Consider the following 14,841-nt stretch of genomic DNA (forward strand, 5'->3'; position numbering starts at 1 on the left):
AAGCTTCAACTTACTTCTCCTGGCTGGGATTCACACCCTCTACACCAAGTGCCTGTCCTTGGTTCTAATGTTATTATAAGGATTGAGGTAGTTAATTATTTTTACCAGTAGTGTCCATCACCTGTGGTTACTCAAAACACATGCTCCCAAGGAGCTTTCTGCTATTACATTTAAGGGGGGGAAAAATCTTTATTTTCTTTTGTCCTGTCTAAAGTTTAGATTCAACCATATTAAAGTACTAGTAATGGCGCCATCAGACTGTGCGCCAAGGAGGTGCACAGGGCCCAGGGTCAGGTCTGGGGTCTTGGCCCTCACCCTCTAAATCCACCTTTGGTTCTCAGGTGTCCTCCCTCTCCCATGCCAGATAAAGAAGCCTTATGAACCCAAAGGAAAGAAACTGAAGTTTTCAGCTAAATATAAGGGAAATGTTCTGCATCTAAATCATCAAGATATTTAGAAAGGAAATAGTTTTATGTCCCCTGGCATTGATGCTGATTTTTTTTCAATCTTCCTACAATTACTGTGTCAAGCTGTGCTGTTTTCCACCTACCAGTTGTCAACAAACACACAAACAGTTGCATGGTTTCAGGATCTCCCCATAAACACTTCATGGGAAAGAAAGGATGAGAGGTGGGAGGAAAGGGTTGACTTGAGGCACCAGCTCCTCCTGTGAATGAGAAAGCTCAGGCGGACCCTCTGGGGCTCTGTGAGGGCCGAGTAAAGTACTGCTGGTTCCCAGTTTGGCAGGGGGTGTGTCTGGGGTGGGAGGAGGGGTGGGCACTCTTGAGAGCGAACTGATGCCTCTCCTCACTGGACAGGATCATTTTTATTATCTGAGCAGAATCTTGCCAGCGAGACTACACATGAATACCATTTTCTCAAACAAGCTCCTATGGCAATCCTCAGATTGCCTTTACTGTCCGGTTACCCAAACATGTGTTTGAAATTACTGTTTCATTCCTTGGGGATAGGACAAATTGTTCACTGTAGATTAGATACTTAAAATACATGCGTTTTACCCAAGTCACATCTTTATGGAAACTTCACCAGGATTGAATTTGCAAGAATCCATGACTGGCATTTATCATAGTTATCAAGCATAATGAAATCTAAACCAATATGAGTTCATCTACTGTATCAGCCTCAAGGGCTCCATTTCGTATTCTGAAGGTCCAGGTTGTGAATACTGCTTGTAGCTGCAAGCCCAGTTACCGTTGGTTAGAGACTGCAGTTGGAGAGAAGTCAGTTTAGTTTATTTCAAGGCCATTTTAAGTTTGGTTGATCAGTTTCTGCTTCATTTAAAATAAAATCTCTTCAAAACCATTTAACTTTAAATCTTTAAAGATTTTATTTTCAAGGAAAGAAAATGGTAATGATATAGTTAATAAAGTTATTGTATTCTAAGCATATTACTAAAGAATAATACTTCAGAAGGGGGAATTGCATGAAGGCAATCAAAAGGTATGAACTTTCGGTTACAAGACAGTTACTAGGGGTGCAATGTACAACATGATGACTGTAGTTAACACTGCTTGTACGGCATATTTGAAAGTTGTTAAGAGAATAGATCCTAAGAGTTCTCATCACAAGGAAAAAAAATTTTTTTTTCTTTTTCTTTTTTTGTATCTAGACGAGATGACGGATATTAAACTAAACTTATTGTGGTAATCATTTCACAATATATGTAAGTCAAACCATTACACTATACACTTTACACTTATACAGTGCTGTATGTCAACTATATCTCAATAAAATTATGGGAAGGGAAGAATTGTACTTCACTATTGAGGCATAATCCTATAAAGAACTGGAAATCCCAAAATCTGAGCCCGGCCAATATTAGCTATGCTTGAAATCAGGGTTTCCCAATAGCAGCGGCATCGACATCTTTGCTGTGAGGGGCTGTCCTGTGCATTGCAGGTGATTAACAGCATCACTGGCCTCTATGCATTACATGCCAGTAGCACCCTCTGCTTAGTGTAACAACTAGAAATGTCTCCAGACTTTGGCAAATGTCCCTGAGGGGTCAAAATCATCCACAATCGAGAACCCTGTCTACAGAAAGAGCTAAGATTATTTCAAGGTAGAGGTGGGATCATCTGCACGGAGTACGTCCCACATAAAAGGCCAATCCTTCAATAATCCTAGAGTAGACACTTGTGTCCCCTGTCTAATCTGGGTGGTTTCACCCAAGTCCAACTTCATTTACCACTGAATCTACTGGTTTGAACAGACTCTAGGAAGATGTAGTTCAAGATCCTCACCTCCAAGGCAAGGTTAGAGGACACTGACCAAGATACGTGCTTTTCTTCTGAGGAAAGCTATTCACCAGATCAGAAATTGTTCTTATACTTTGTGTTAATGGGCAAGAAAGTGTGCATTCATTATGTGAGCTAAAGCTGGGTACTGCATTATGAATCTTTTCATTCATCACACAGATAGAGTAGTTCACGGTGTTTTTGTAGGTGCCCTGCACTGTACAATGTGCTAACAACAAACAAACAAAAAACAGAAAAATCATCAGAAATTGTCACTACCTTCAAGAAGCTAATAGTCAACTCATGAGCTCTTCTGGTCTGGTTTCCTTTCAGCATCACTCCTGCTAACCTCCACCCTCCACTGCCCTTGTTTATAGATCCTGGCCTCACACAGGGAAACATATACACATGTACCTGTGGCAGCTGTCCGTTTATTCTGAAAGGCAGAGTTCATTTTTCTGATATCTCAGTCCTGCTTGAATTGGCCCCACAGGTCCCTTAATTTCACAGAGCTATCCTGATCACGCACTTATTTCAACTCTTCTCACCACTGAAGAGTGAGTCCCTCTCTTTGTACCAATCTTTTGGTTTATGTTTTTGTGAAACCATGAGCATAGAGAGCAAATAAAATAATAGAAAAAAGGGATTGTTCATAATAGTCAGAATCCACCCTTAGATTGTAAGTTCACGTGCTGAACAGTTAGATGTTAGTAGGTACCTGGAGTACTGTGTTGAAAAGGATTCTCTGGCAAATGAAACATGGATTCGGTTTCTGGCATATGCAGAATGCTATGGGAACTCAGAAGAGGGAAGTCCTTATCTCTGCAGGAGATGTGAGGGACGGTCTTTAAAAAAACATGACATTTCGCAAAGTTCCAATTCTCTGCGTGTTCCTGGAGAACATTATAGGCAGAAGGAAATGCACTGCAAAAAGTTCCAGCAAGTTCAAGCAGCAATTCAAGGCATGTGGGTTGGGTTTGGGGGCAGGTTGAGAATATTGTGGGAAATAGGGCCAGAAAGTTAGAAATTAGAAAGGAGGGGGACTTCCCTGGTGATGCAGTGGTTAAGAATCCGCCTGCCAATGCAGGCCACATGAGTTTGAGCCCTGGTCCAGGAAGATCCCACATTCCACAGAGCAACTAAGCCTGCGTGCCACAACTACTGAGCCTGCACTCTAGAGCCTGCGAGCCACAACTACTGAGCCATGTGCCACAACTACTGAAGCCTGCACGCCTAGAGCCCGTGCTCCGCAACAAGAGAAGCAACCACAATGAGAAGCCCGCGCACCACAATGAAGAGTAGCCCCTGTTTGCCGCAGCTAGAGAAAGCCCGCATGCAGCAACAAAGACCCAACGCAGCCAAAAACTTATTTTAAAATAATTAATTAATTTTTTTTTTAAAGGAGGGGAATTCCCTGGTGGTCCAGTGGTTAATACTTCACCTTACAAAGCAGGGGGTGCGGGTTCAATCCCTGGTTGGGGAGCTAAGATCCCACATGCCTCACAGTCAAAAAACCAAAACATAAAACAGAAGCAGTATTGTAACAAATTCAATACAGACTTTTAAAATGGTCCACATGAAAAAAATCTTAAAAAAAAAAAGGAGGAACCCAGATTTTGTAAAAATTTATCACTCAGGCAGCAGTGTAAAGAATGAGATAAGGAGATAAGTTTTCTTGTCTGTAATGACCATGTTACCTTCTTCAAGAGAGTCCATCTGGTAAGATATTGCAAAGGACTCAGAAACTGAAGATCAGAATTTCAACAGCATCTAAATTGATATAATTTCTTATTTACATATAAAAGAGATAACAACATAAAACCTGCTCTAATGGCAAGAGCTAAGTGTGAAGATGGTGCTATTTACACATATGATGAGAATGGTAGATAATATTTAGCTCTTAATATATAGCCATCTCTGATTCTAAGCACTTTACTCTCAGAACTACTAACTCACCGCATCCTCATATGGCAAATTGCAAAAAGGCCACAAATTCCACCCATCCTTGAATGTATGCTTCTTTGTGTTGTGAATTCCCACTCTTCCTATCAACGGATAGAGTCTGTCTCTCCACCCCTTTAATTTGGGCTTGACCACGTGACTTTCTTTAATCAAAAGGCGTTAGCAAACATGATGCAAGCAGAGGCTTAAAAATGAACTTGTTCTCTTTTGCTGCTCTGAGAGCACCATGTGAAGAAGCCTGGGTTAGCCTGTTGGATGATGAGACACATTCCAACGTGTAAATAAAACCACCCTAAGCCATCCATGTTCAGTCAAGCCTCTCCAGATCAGAAGAACCTTCTAGTCAATCCATAGAGTAGTAGAAATAATAGATGTTGATTGTATTGAACCATTAAGTTTTGGGTAGTTTTTTACACAGCAGAAGCTTACTGATAAACCTCACTGCAATGCTGGGAGATGGGTACTAATATTGTTGAAAAAAGTTGAGACATAAAAAGACTAAGTAACCTGCCCATGGTTATAGAGCTAACAAATGATAAAGAACAGAATTTGAACCCAGGCTCTAGATTGATGAATACTTTTTTTGGTGTTTGATCTGCTTGGCTAAAGAATCTGCATAGTGTTTTCTTAATTAAAGAAATTAAGATTTTGCTAGTACTTTTAAATAAAATGGGGGTGGAGGAGACATACAAGACATTCTGTGATAAAATAATTCACCAGGTTTGTCATCAAGGAATGCATAAGTTAACGAGAAGAATGATAACTGTATTGCTGCAATTGTCAAAAAGAGTAATTCATAGCCTATCAGTCAACTACAAGACTCCGTAGTCTGCAGGGTCATCTATGTGGACCATTGTCAGTCCATGGACCTATTAACATGTATGATATTACAGTCTGGCATGGATGAATTTATTATATACCTCCATGAAATGTTATCAAAATGCCTCACAGTTCTTCATATTCCCTCTTTCTTTCTTATTTGGTGGTGGCAGGTGAGAAGGATTTAGTACCATGCCACAGTCCTAGACCCTAAGTGTTTGAGACACACTGCAACCAAGGTACAGCAAAAGATCCCCCAAATCTAAACCTGCTGGAACAGAAAACAAGAAGTTCCATGATAATTAAAAAGATAGCAGTAGGAATGCTGTAAAGCATAGGCACCACAGAGAATGCTGAGTTATACCACAAAGGTAAAAAGGAGCAAATTTTGATTTATTGAGCTGTAATTCCACTGAGGGTTTCTGGTGACTCCAGTTTCACACTTGTGATTATAGTATTCCCAGAACCCCTCGATAGAGTGATTTCCTGAAATGCACAGCTGCCTCTTATTTATTTTATTAACTTTACATAAAAACCATGGGAGCACAGCTTTTACTGTATTTGACTATGATTGGCCTTGTCTTTTCAAGTTTGGTATGGAAGGGGAAAAAAAACATAAAATGCAATGAGAACATTTAAAAACTAAAACTTTCAAAGGAGTGATGAGTAGAAAGACTTTTTGCTTGAGGTTATAATTTAGCAGTGAAATTTCCTCAGACTAGTATATGATAATTGATTATATTTCAAAACAGATCAAAATCTGGATTTTATACCATGAAGGACAGTTGTACAGTATACAAACACCTAGTTGAAAAGACAGGAAAATTGCTGAACTTCTTGGTTATAACCTTGTTATTAAGGAGTAAGGTAATGTAATTTGTTATAGAATCTATTGTGATCCACTCAATTTTTTTCAAGTGTCTAGAATACATCTGAAAATATTTTTTGAAGTAATCATATTCAAAAATGTCACTGCAAAGACTATTATCTTTAAAACATAAACCATTAGAGTCTGACCCCAGACTCTGGAGCTAAAACAGTACACTAGAATGGAAAAATCAGTTCACTGAGAAGAAAAATTTAAATTAAAAATATATAATTATTCACTAAACTAGTGACACTTTTTTATAGTTTTGGGATAAATTTGCATCTTTTAATAAATCCTAAAGAAGCTCTTTTGGATAAGATCTCTAACCATGCAATATAATTATAAAATAATTAGTGCAAGTAAACCATGATATAGTGTTAATGCCAGAGTATTTTGTTGCTTAACTGAACAAGGGTATAATCAGAAATTCTTCAGAAAGTCCAGCATATGGAGCTTATAGCTCTTCAATTATGTCAACATTTATTAGTTAAATAGAAATCACAAATCTTCTTTAAGGAAGTGAGCCCAGATGCCTGCAATTATTTCTCAGCCCCACAGAAGATACTATAACTTAATTCCCAATGTCTTTACTTTCATGGCTAAAAACTCACAAATTATGTCATTAGAAACAGCAATGGCTAAGCAGAACTTCGCTGTAATGTATTTTCGTTAGCTGAAGCTAATTGGAGCCAAATGAGTAGAGCAATGTTGTAAGGGCACGAAGTGAGATCCTGTGTCTTTAGGAACTGAAATAAATGAGGGTAATCAGTGGTGTATGCAGAATATACTGCATTCAATTAATACAAATAGGATGGCAGTCAGCTGGGAAGTGCCACAGATCATAATGGGTTCTGGTGGGCAGCAGATGTCTTATTACGCTGTATAAACACAAACAGCGTGCCAGACTGAACCAGATCAAATAACGGGAAATCAGGGAACCAGGAGCTCAAATGGAGGGTGTTACAAATTTCTGTGGTGCAATTTTAGAGAGCATGGTCTGGTCTAGATTGTCAATTGTGTGTGTTGGGTAGTAGGATGCCCAGAAGTCCTCTTTTCAAAGATGAAAAATGTAGCTCAGGTAAGATAAAACTACTACTGTATTCCAACCATGGCAACAATTATTTTCACCCACATACCTATATAATAAGCGTAAGAATTATTTTAAGCTTGTATTTGATTTTTACAATAAATTTTGATCTAAAATATAACAATTTCTGGAAGAATTTCTTGATATACTGGCATTCAGTTCTTAGGGGATAAAAGTTATAGCTTGAGTATCATTAGCATAGTATCTTTAGGAAGTGTCTCTTTTTATAATGGACATTTTTGGTGAGTTCCCTTTTCAAAATGAAACAGCATTAAGCTCACAACTTGAAGCTATTTTGAGCACAACATATTTAAATTTGTCACAATTACGTTGGAATTAAGATGTTTTCTCCCATTTTAAACATTCCGACTTAGAGAGGCCAACCCTGTTGACATCATTAAGCATGTGTCTCTTAGGTGTGTATGAGTTCCAAGAGCCACTGAATTAAACAATGAAATTTCAAATAAGTTCATATTGTTATCATTAAAGCAATCTTGGATTCACCACCAACTCTGTGACTTCTTGACTGAGTGTCAGCGTCTCTGGGTTTCAATTTACTCCCCTTAAGATGAGAGACCGGTTTGGATAACCTCTAAGGTTTTTCCAGCTCTTGGAGTCTGTGTAAACTGAGAACAGTCAAACCGTATGAAACCACTAATAATTCAGGCAGAATGGCCTTTTTTTATTGTCATCTTTATAGCTGAGAATATTTCAGAGGCTTCTAAAACTCTATTCATGAGTCATTCCAGGAAGTGTAAGAGTCAGAGAGCAAGCCAAATTATATATAATTATTACAGAAAAATTACAAAATACAGGCAAGAAGAGAGAGGAAAATATAAACCAGCCATAATCTTAACTCTAAAATAGTAACATTCTTAAGATCTTAGTGAATAGAAGAAGGGAAGAGGGTAGAAGAGTGGTGGAAGAGATGGTGGGGGAAAGAAGAGACAGATGGTGAAGGCAATAAAGATAATAAATGATGTAACTGTTATAGATGTGGATATAGATATGGCACATACAGACACAAATGATGTAAGATGATATAGATAGAGCATACAATGATCATTTTTGAACTTGATTTGACACTTAAAAATAAATATTTTCTTAGGTTATTAAATGTTTTTCAAAAGCAACAAAGGACTGGTAAACATATATATGCTATATATAGATATATTCCTTGTGTGAGAGTTTATATACATGTATGTGTATTGACTTGTGTAATTTTTTCTTTCCTTTTTTTTTTTTTTCTTTTGGCCACACAGCCTGTGGGATCTTAGTTACCCTATCAGGGACTGAACCCGTGCCCCCTGAAGTGGAAGCATAGAGTCTTAACCACTGGACCACCAGGGAAGTCCCTGACTTGTGTAATTTTATAACAAATATCCTGTAGCTAAACTTTAATATATATCCATAATTTTTAGGTTAAATTGCCAGACATAAAAGATAGTATGGGAATGCTATGTAAAATTTTAAGACTTGACAGTTCATAAAAGCATTAATGAATACCTTATTAAGGACCTGAGGCACAGTTAGGATAAAATTATTTCATCCCTAATACAAAGGGAAGTGGGGCATGAGGAAGTCTCTTGTCCTCTCTTGACCTTAATGATTTTAAGGTTAGAGGTCTGTCTCCTGAAGAGAGCTTCAGGATAGGCGCGCTGAGGTATAAGAAGTTGAGATCACTTGTGATGTGTCCTGATCCAGGGCAAGAGCAGCCATCCTCATCTAATTCATCCCCAGTCAGTTCTGGATAGAAGGGAGGCAGGACAAGTAGAACAGGGCCACGGACGCCAATCTTCAAGATCATTTTAGGAGTTCTTCATTTCTTCCAAAGAAGAAAGCAACAAAGCTAACAGAAGCAAGAACTGCAAGAATGTAGACAGGTCTTTCAATAAACTCACAAAAGTAAGCTACACTCTTGATTTATAATTTCCAGGCTCCTTGCCCCAATTGCAAAATGAATAGCTTCTCAAATTCAGCTCCTGATTTTAGTGTTTCATCTTTGGAGACTTCCATGACTTTCAAAGGGTTACATTCACTGACATTTATTTTTCTGATATTTAAAAATCAAATATCAAGACATCTTCTGATCAGAAGGTCATCAGTTATGACATTTTGCACTGCGGGGTCGAGAATGGAAATGGAAAGCATACCCCTCACCTGGGGGTGGCTAGGTGAGGGCTTCTGGTTTCTAGGGTTTACGACCCCATCTTGAGGGGCTCCTTCCTCTCACCCCCATCCCACTAGATATCCAGGGTCTCGCCTTTATTTCTTAGACTAACAGTTATCCTTGAGTACATGCAGGGGAGGGGCATTGAAGGTGGATGGTAAGAGGAAGTTCACTATTTTTGTCCTCCTCTTCTCCTGCCCTCAAACCTTATCTAAGTTCTGAATCCTACTTCTTTTGGGGTAAACACCCAAGAGTTAATTTTCTACATTAAGTGTTTGAGCCTTCCTTTCCTGTAAGGCGGTGATTAACTTTAGTAGTAGCCAGACTGCCTCAGTAGGTCCATGAGGAAGCATGAACGTCATTATTCACTAGAAGACATATGCGGGTTGGAAGTCTATTCATGCAGGTCACCGAATCTGTCTGGGAAAGGACCCAGGGATGCTGGGTCTCCCAAAGCCCAGAATAGAAGCAGTGCTCTAAAGGAGTGTGGAGGGAGACGCTTTGTGAAGAAAAAGAAGAGAAAAAAAGAACCAGAGCATGGAGAAGATCTTGGCATTAAGAGACAGAAGAGCAATAGTCAGATGTATTATCTTATGCCTGGATGGGGTGGGATGGGTGAATTGTTTTAAGACCTTCATTGTTCCACAGAAAGCGTTATGATCACTGGCTCCAACTGGACAGGACTGATGGTACCTAGAGTGCTAGACGTGTTTCTGGAGGAAGTTTCAAAGAAGTCACAGCAAGCGAAGCAAACTCCAGAAACCACACATGGAACATAAAGAGCAAAGTAGCCATGCAAGTACAAGATAATGAGCAGAACACACTTGCAGAAGCCACGTGGCCAGCTTCTTCCAAGCAGCCCACCCCTCTCTGGAAAGGTTTCCTTTTAATCAAGGATGAAATTTGTAAGAATTGTTATGGGACACAGGCACTGTGAGACAATAGAATTTAGAGTGCTGTATTTCTTTTTTAATTTCTTTTATGTGTATATATTAATTCTAAATACAGACTTACAATGAAGCATTATACCCAGCCGCCTCCCTGTAGAGGAGTTGGAAATCTGCTGAAGTGTCTACTTTCCAGAAGACTATCCTAGATTTCTGAGAAAGAACTGCCATTTAAGAGGGATTTTAGCCTCCAAAAAAAAAAAAACAAAAATACACAGGCCCTTCGTGTCAATGGCTTTTTTGTCATAAACACTGATAGAAACTCAACATAATCAGAAAGGAAAACTAAAATTTTTTTAAATGCCTATATAATTTTATGATATGAGGGACCTGAATATGTGTAGCAGTGAAAGGAAACTAAGGACTTTATAATAGTGAATTTGTTAAGCAAGATGGGTAATTCAGCCTAATGACTGAAAAGAGTAACAGTCGATGTCATCACTTAGGATTGCCAAGAGACAATGTGACGACTTGAAAATAAAACCCTTTAGAATAACGATGACTCTAAACAAGGGAATATTACATATCTTTGTGTACAGCTTTGTGCTACAAGTAATTGGAATCTGAAATTTGAGGGTATTTTTTGATCCCACCTCACATAAGAAGTCTGCAGGTTGGTTGACTCAATAACATGATGCTGTCATAAAAAATCCAGGTTCTTTCTACTTGTCTTTTCCCATTGGCCAAAAATGCTGAAGTGCCAGGGGTTACATGTATTAACATTCAGAGGCAGAAAAATGAAGCATAAATTAATTTTTGCTTTTTATGAGTGAAGATACGGTGTCTCAGGAACCCCCTGTAGCAGTCTGCGCCTACTCAAAAGAGACATCACCCAGTAGGTTAAACGTGGAAAGTTTTATATAAGAATTATTAATTAAAATAAAACAGAAACTATAAAATATAAGGAACCTCTATATGGTACCCTAGCACTAAGGGGGAGCCCCCGAGGAGCTCCGGCCTTGCTGAAGAAGGTGTGCTTCAGCCACAGGACAGCAGGGAAATTGGCCCGTCTGGAGTTGCTGGTCAAATCATAGGCAGCCCTGCCCAGTGCAGGCCGGGAGCAGGGGGTCACTTACCCATGGTATGGGTGTCCAGTGGGGGTCTGGGCTCCCTTGTGTGGGGTGGGGAAAGGCAGCTAGACAAAACCTTCAAAGGGCAGGGCTGGCAGGGAGGGGCTTGCAGAGGGAGCTTTCCGTATGCATTCTCCCCCTCCCATGACCCACTCTTTGGGTCCCAGGTAGCTGCACGCAGGCCAGCCAGGTTATGGCCAGGCCGAGGCTACAGGGTCACAGAGAGATGGCGTTCTGGGCCTGGGGCTCAGGCAGGTCTCACCCAAAGTACCCCCACCCCCAGTTCAGGCTGTAAATTGCAGAAGCCTCTTCCTCCTGCAATGTCTCTCCAGCGGCCTCTACTGAAAAAGCTTATGATCATACTCACTTTAAAGGGGAAATGGTTACAGGAATTCCATAATTACACAGTGAATGTCCAAGAGTGCGTTCAGAGCTGCGAGGTAATAAATTAGGAACTGACACAGCCCCGGATGGCTTTCCCTCATATCCCCCTGGCCAGAAGTGCATGACGTGCACATGCCTAAACCAATAACTGGATGGAATTAATCACCATATATGGCTTAGGCTAATCAAGATGTACCTCCCTAGGGCTGGAAAGGAGCTTTCTTTCCGGAGCACAAGACCCACAGGGCCAGTCAGGGCTCTGCCCTCAGGAAGAAGCCTGAGATTGGACATGGGCAGACAACCCACTGTGTGTGCTATCCCACAGACCCCTTCTGTTTCAATGGTTTGGGATACCCCCGGTCAGAAAATGAATGGCAGAAACCTAGAGTCTATTTTTATTTAATTTCTTAAATGGTCTCTGAAACATAATAACTGTAGCAAAAGCATCTGAAAGCAGATGATACCAGAGAGCAGAATCTTATAGTATTTAAGGAGCTGAGTTAGAAGATTCTATGTAAGTTTTTCATGATGTGAAAATTATCATTGTCTAGAAACTAGAGGCTTGGTATAAGAAGGAAAAATGTTAATCTTTGCTTGATATGAAAGGAGAATGGGAGAAACTTCAAGTATCCATCAAAAAAAGTCTCTAATTCTCACTTACAGAATCTCCAGAAACTATTTCATTACCCAACCACCATCATCCTAGCCCTCTGATAGAACCTGGCTTTTCCTTTTATTACTTGCCGATCTCGCTGCTCTGTTGCACACTCATTTGTCTTGGGTGACCTCATTTTTCTCTTCCTTGCCCTGCTTCCTCCATATGATAAAGTCACATTTACCACCATACACTTTTATAGCCACACCTTCTGTCCCCATTCAAAGGGAGTTGCACCAAAGGCATGCTTGATGGTGAGAGTGTCGTTGGTCACAATGTTACTATTCTGGAAATTACATCTGCTCAATCTGAAACATTATTTGGTGAATATTGCTCTTACCTGCGAAAAAGAATTAAATATATGGAGAAACAGACATTGTAGTTCATACACAATTTCATTTTTTAAAAGAGACTTTTTAACTTAATATACCACCACTTTCAATGGGATAAAGTAAACCTTACATGAAACAAATTCAAGTTGCTTTTCCTGCTAAAGAATTATCTCCTGCCAGCTCAATCAGTAGTCACCTCTAACACATTTATCCATTTAGAGAAAGCTACAAGAATTCACCACTGAGAGTCATATTTCTGGGTGACATGTAACAAAGCTTTCGTAGCAGGCCAGTGTCATTTCCTTGAAGGCTGATGTGGGCTATTGTTGCTGAGGAATATTCAAAAGCTGCCAAGACCTTCCTGAAGAACAGTATAACACCTTTATTTCAGTGATTACGCCTACTTTGGGAGAAGGGGCATTGTATTTATTCACAAATATTGAGTATTGAGTTGAGTATATTCAAGACTTCAAAGCTTAACAATTAAGTTCTATTTGGATGTGTGACTTAATATTCAGACCTCATTTAACACACAACTAAAAAGTATAGGAAGCTCTAAGTAAACTTCGGCTTAGAGATTATATATTGGAACAGATACAAAATCTTAAATGTGTCCTGTAACTGACTCAGGCTCAGCACCTCAATTTCCCCGGTGTAGGAAGAGATGAGTGTCAGATCTAGGCTGAGATATGAGAGGGGTTCATCCCTCTGAGCAACCACCTTCTTTCCTATAGGTGCTCACTGTTACACCTGGTCTGGGACGTGCTCTAAGTTACAGAATTTTCCTTCACTTTCCTCCCATCTTGATAGTCAAGCACTCCAATTACCATATCCTTTCTCAAACAGAAGTTGAGAAGAAAGGACCCAAACAATATTGGGGGGGGGTGAAGGTGGGAGGAAGGATTGTCCCTGCTTCAAGGTAATCAGGCAGCCTTTGTCATATAGCTGAGTAGTTAAAAACACAAGCTCGGGAGCCTGTGACTGCCTGGATTCAAATTCTGTGTTTGATCAAGTATTATCCATACAACCTTGACGGTATTATTTAACTTCTTTGTGTTTCAATTCGCTCTTCTGCAAAATGCAGATAAAAATCATACCTCCTTGGCATGGTTGTTCTTAGATTAAATGATTTGATACACACAAAGTTCTTAAAATAATGCCTGGGACAAAGTAAGTGTATATCAAGTCAATGCAGAATAGTTTTCAAAATGGGGGATAAAAAGTTGCTTGAAATATACAAGAAGTTTACATAATTTGAGTGTAAATAATTTATGAATATAAAAGTTTTCACTGATTTTGACTAGTAAGGCAAATGAGCAATTAAATGATTGAAATGCTGAATTATATATTAAGAAATTTTTAATTTGCACATAATTATTTGCCCAATTTTGACAAGTGCTTCCGTAAAATTTTAAATACATTGAATTTTGTGAACTGTGCTATTCAATTAAATGAATATTTAGTGAACAACTACTGTGTGTAAAGTTATTCCAATTTTCTATTATCATTGGAAAAACCTCCCCAACACTTAGTGACATTATATAGTAACTAATTTATTATGCTCATTATGTTGTGGATCAGGAATTTGGGCAGATCACAGTGGTAATGGTTTGTCTCTGCTGCATAATAGCTGAGGTCTCAGCTGGGCTGAGATGGTTAAAACAGCTCAACTGAGGCCATATGTCTAGAGCCTCATTTCTGGCTGGCTGCTGGGTTTCTCGATTCTCCTCCACGTCACATCTGCTAAGGTTGCAGTGTTCAAGTGGCTTCTTCACTCAAGTCCTATTCCTGGCACTGGGATGGCTGAAATAGATGGGGATGTCCAGGTATCTCTCTCTTCATGTAGCCTCTCCATGTGATTAGCTTGGGCTTCCTTAGAGCATAGACTTCTCATTCTTAGACTTCTCATTTAATGGTTCATGGCTCCAAGAGCAAGTGTTCCAAGAAGCCAGACTAGAAGCTGCAAAGCTTTTAAGGACTAATCTCAGAAGCCCCAAAACATTACTTTTGCCACATTCTGTTGTTCAGTAAGTCACTAAAGCTAGCACAAAATCAAGGGGAAGAAAATTAGAAATGGGAAAAAAAAGCAAATAATTTGTGTTTTTTAATCCATCTCAAGTCAATAAGTCATTGACTTTATATATTTTTCAAGCTACTGCCCATGACAGTCAACCATCTCAAAAGAATTGTTTACCAGGCTGTATCTACTCACTCCTTAATAACCTCTAATCTAGTGTTAGCCCCCATTATACCACTAAAACTTTTCGTGAAAAAGCCATTAATGACCTC

Source organism: Balaenoptera musculus, chromosome 4 (genome assembly GCF_009873245.2).
Source record: "Balaenoptera musculus isolate JJ_BM4_2016_0621 chromosome 4, mBalMus1.pri.v3, whole genome shotgun sequence".
NCBI lineage: Eukaryota > Metazoa > Chordata > Mammalia > Artiodactyla > Balaenopteridae > Balaenoptera > Balaenoptera musculus.